The sequence below is a fragment of the Montipora foliosa genome, chromosome 2 (genome assembly GCF_036669935.1).
Source record: "Montipora foliosa isolate CH-2021 chromosome 2, ASM3666993v2, whole genome shotgun sequence".
Lineage (NCBI taxonomy): Eukaryota > Metazoa > Cnidaria > Anthozoa > Scleractinia > Acroporidae > Montipora > Montipora foliosa.
The window spans coordinates 9,924,106-9,929,105 of record NC_090870.1 but is presented as its reverse complement, the minus strand read 5'-3'; the positions used below and the strand labels follow the sequence as shown (position 1 = coordinate 9,929,105).

Sequence of the window (5,000 nt, the reverse complement as noted above, 5' to 3'; positions counted from 1 at the left end):
TCGAATGGAATGCTTCTTCTGGGTCTTTGTGCTGCTAATGAGCTTGTGATCACGAACACCAAAAGGACTCTCTAAAAACAACCTGGATGCATCCCATGTCACGCCACTGGCATTTGCTAGATTATGATATTGTAAGGCAAAGGGACTTGGCGGACATCCATCTCACGCGGACAGTACGATTTTCTACTGCCTGGTCCGATCATCGCCTTGTGAGAGGGAAATCACAAATCAGGATCTAAGTCACTTCGTCTAGACGTGCGTAAATTGAAGGTAGAAGAAAACTGTGAACTCCTTCGGCAGAACATCAAATCTGAGCTGCAAGCTATAGCAGCGGAAGATGATGAGTCGACCGATTTAGAAAGTTCTTGGAACGTTGTAAAAGATGGTCTCTGGAATGCTGCTTGGTTTGATGAAAATGATGAGCAGATAATGTTAACCCTATCAGATCTGCACCAGAAACATCTAGACTGGCTATCTGACAGATAGCTGAATCAAGCAAAGAAGGACAGGTATCCACATGTGAAATCTGCAGCGCAGGCAAAGATCAGGAAAATGAAAGAGGAATGGTGGAAAGAAAAAGCCAGACAGATGCAGAGTGCCGCAGACAAGAATGATCTGCGTGCTTTCCATCAAGAGCTCAAAGCTATCCATGGTCTTAGCTCGTGGCATCTCACTGTTGTGCATTGATGGCAAAATCTTAGCCCGTATAATAGTTAGGGTTAGGGTTTAGGGTTTAGGGTTTAGGGTTAAGGGTTAGGGTTAGGGTTAGTGGAATATCCTGGCAAGATCGTTTACCCAACACGGGAGTGCTGTCTCGCTGTCAAACGCGCGGGATTGAGGCCTACATAATGGTAGCCCATCTTCGGTGGACTGGGCACGTTGTTCGCATGAGCGCAGAGAGACTACCACGTGCCCTCTTAGACAGCGAACTATCTGATGGTGCTCGTAAAGTTGGTGCTCCTAAGAAGCGTTTTAAAGATCAATTGAAGAGATCGCTGAGAAAATGCGACGTAACCGACTTCGAAGCTCTTGCAAATGACAGAGGTCAGTGGAAGACAGCTGTTAAGACCGGAGTTGCCAAGTTTGAGAAAGCTCGAATAGCTAATCTGAGGGAACGTCGGCGCTGCCGCAAGGAGCGTATATTAGCACAAGGTTGCTATCCCTGCGATAAATGCCGAAAAGTCTGCCACTCTTGGATTGGACTAGTTAGCCATAGACGAGCTCACGACCGCAAAGGAGAATAAGTAACATTGTTTTGCTCCAAAAATTGGATCTGTCGCTCACGACAGCCAAACCAAACCAGATCTTTGAATGGTAGACTAATTCTGACTATGTTGCTCTCGTCAGTATTACTCTCCGCTATGCTTACTGAAGGGTTTTGAGAATCAGAATTGGAAATAACAGAATCTATAGGGCTCCACAGGTAATCAAGACGGCAAAAAATGGAACCGTGGCAATTTAGTGCATTCTGAAGAATGCACTAAATTGCACTAAAAGCCTCTGTTGTGGGAGATAGCGAATGAATGAATGAAAGACTTTATTTGAGTGTTAATAGTACTTAGCTTAAGAAAAACTAGTTAGGGACACTATTTACATAATAAAGTATACCTTAGCTAAAGTTAAAATTATAAATAGGTAAATAAATAAATGAGATATACTTAGTAAGATTTAAAAAGCTGAAAAGATATAAAATGTATATAAAATGTAAAATTTAAAGGGACCTAGCAGCTTATATCACATTTCTTACAATTATCTGTTAAGTGTGATAAGTCTGTACTCTTAATACTATTTTTAAAACTCTTAACATTTAGCTTCTCTCTTTCGGTTTTGTCTAATTTGTTCCAAAGATGGGGCCCAAAATATCGTAAAGAATGCTTTCCACAATGCACGGTGCGAAAACGTGGAATATTAAAATCAGCGTTTCTCAGATTATACTGTTTCGGGGTAGTTGTTACGCCACAAAATGTAACATTAACGCAAAAAGTATAACTTTTGACGCAAAATGTAGTACTAGGAAGTAACGCAAAACGTATCAACGCAAAATGTAATAGTATTTTCAGTGGACTTTACAGTATTTTGGGAGGGAAGGAACACAACATCTGCGAGGTCACATTTTACCTGCGGTTGGACTTTGATTGTTTGCCTGCAGATATTTGGTTTCTGCCGAGCTTCAGGATCAAAGGATTATCCAAATGACAATATGCTTTTAAACTGAACTATATAAGGATAGTTTCATTTAGAAAATCACCCAGATATTGTTGTTTTCAAGCCAACGGAGCATCAACCAGTAACGAATACGTGTTCTTCACATGTCAAAAAGCTATTAAAATTCTTTGAACAGAACTTCATCTCCTTGGTTATGGAAACAGCTCAGTTTATAATCTGACAATGAACAGGAGTTGTCTTTAATGGAATCGCCCACAATCAGAAAACACCCAGTCATAAGCATAACTTAACTGTAACTGAACCTTTAGCTTCTTAAACTTAAATTATAACTGCCCGTGCAACTGGCTAAACTGTCAAGGAAGGCGGATTAATGCTTTTTCCAGTAAAATTGATACAGCAAACTTTTCTAAGCCGCAGGCAACCAGGCGTTTTCCCAGTTACTAGAGTTAATAAGTTGCCTTAATGCACTTAACAAACCACTGTTCTTTCCCTTCATTTTAATAATCCTCCGCAAGCTGACGGCGTATATTGGCAAAGTCTTTTAACTCTAGAATGTAAATCTGGGGAAAGGGAACACTGTCAACCACACGCTGAAATAACCTTGAAACAGCCCTCGGAGTCTGACGCATTTGTGGACATGTTTGCAGTGTAACATGTTCTTCCTTTGATTTGAGAAAGGAATAAATTATTTTTTTTCTGTGTTTCTTTTTGCTGCTTTGACGTTTTTGTGTGGCTTACACGAAGTGTAATCCACTCAATGCCATGGCCCAAGATATTTATTCCTGTTGTCACGTGGTTTCCTATCGTCGACGATAGGCCCCAGTCTACGCTCGGCTAAGCTACAAAAACTTCTAAGCTTCAGAAAGCGGCGATTTTGTGGGTGTAACACAGCGCGTTGTCGAAGATCGTCTTTTATCTGGTTATTTGTTCTTCTTTTCTGCTTGGATTTTACACGCCGGCTTTCCTACAGTCGGCTTGTCTTCTAGTAAGTTCGGATTACAGCGAGGAGTTGTGCTCTCACAGGGCAACATTTCAATTCACGGTCTGGACCTTTGGTACAGGTAGCGCCACATTAAAACTTACGAGTCATAATTTATTGACTCTCCTTTAGCCAACATTTAAAGGCTTGAAACTGCTCAGCAAACCTGCTTGAGAATACCTGAGAATATCTGAAAGTTTCTGAAAGTATTTGAAAGGCTCTGAAGTTACTTGCTGTTGTTGTTGAATCGAATTGGGACATTTCATTTTTTATCCGCACCCCCCCCCCCCCCCCCCTATGGAAGGCATTTTTCCGACAGGTCCCTTTTGCTCTGAAATCAGATTCCGACAGGTCCCTTTCACCTCTGAAGTTAGATTCCGACAGGCCCCTTTTACTCTGAAGCTTGATTCCGACAGGCCCGTTTTTGTATAGAACAAAGACTCCCGATTCCGACCCCCTAAACTGGGGCAGAAAATCCAGATTCCGACAGGGTCCTTCTTGACATTTAAAAAAAATGCCTTCCATAGGGGGGGTGCGGATAAAAAATGGAATGTCCCATTGGACGAACCATCCACACACATTTGACAAGGGTCTGCTAGCCCACGATTTCGTCAGAAGTAAGTAATATGGGAATCTCTGTTGAACATTACCGATCAAGAATCGGCTCTCATGACAATTTTCTTAAAACAATAGATGCTTTGTCGCGTTTCAAGGATCGTTTTTGGATTATAATGCTAATGATGCTTTACATGAATGTCTTTTATTTACCAACATTGAAACAAGTTGTTGGACAATACAAAATATGGAATGAAGTATTGTTTTGGTTTACCCAATTTGTGTACTACACTTGCTCACAATGTTTGTTTTGGACCTTTTTGTACAGTAGATTAGCACTTTGCATGATGCCAAGTTCATCTATTCATTTCATGTTTCCACATAGCTTCCATGATCAGGCTACTATAATATTAATTCTTGTGTAGATAAATACTGTACAGTAAGCAACTTTAAATGCAGATTTTGAAAGCTTTTGCTTTCATGTCCAAATTGAGCACTCTACTGGGATGAGTCATTGCCGCTAGCAATTGCGCATGCTCACTAGCTCGCTAGTTTGAGCACTCTGGCATGGCTTAGATGTACCACATGTGTGGGACATTTGGGGTGGCTTTATAAGCTTAACCTCCATCCCAGACATCAGCACTGCACTGATGAGGCCCAGAAGGCCGAGACAGTACTGTCTGCAGTTAGTTTAATTTTCTTATATATATATATATATATATATATATATATATGTATATATTACTAATTTATTTATTTACATATTTATTTTTATCTCCTAGTATAGTGTACACTGTTTTAGGAGTATTCCTATTAAAGCATTAAAGCTTGAACTTGGTAAACACACTGGCATAAAATTACAGGGTCCATAATAAGAAAACTTCAAAGATTCTGGTATTTAAAGTCATACGATACCATCATGAACTTCGCTGTACATTGAACTCTGTTGTTTTTTAGTTATCTTTCTGTTTGTTGTTCCTGAAATCTATTGTGATGACACTTTGGGTGTGTTCTTTTGGGGTGATCCGGATCGTGATCAGTGATCCAAGATTACTCACATGGTCCATCAAAGGAACTGACGAATCCGTGACCACAGAGGATTCATCAGTTCCTTTGATGCACCATTATTCCACTGATCCTGATCCTGATAACCCCAAAGAAATGCACCCTCTATCTCTATTGAACTTTTTGTTAAAACCTCCAGGTAAAATTGTTAATCTTATTGGGTTAAAAATTAGTAGCAACATTTGATTCATTAAAATATTGCTTGTGTTCAGATATTGTTATGCATCTATCTTTT

The 5,000-nt window shown here is 40.1% G+C and overlaps 1 protein-coding gene across 2 annotated transcripts in view; it reads right to left on the bottom strand.

Annotated features, from left to right (window-relative positions):
• The window catches only part of LOC137992363 (neuronal acetylcholine receptor subunit alpha-3-like), a 29,028-nt gene extending 26,688 nt beyond the window's left edge, over positions 1-2,340 (bottom strand). The window contains exon 1 of one of the 2 annotated variants that reach the window (XM_068837683.1): positions 2,119-2,340. The gene's annotated coding sequence lies outside the window, so the exon portion shown is untranslated. The remainder of the gene's footprint in view (positions 1-2,118) is intronic. The other variant, XM_068837681.1, reaches the window with a different exon arrangement.
• Positions 2,341-5,000: the final 2,660 nt, after the last annotated feature.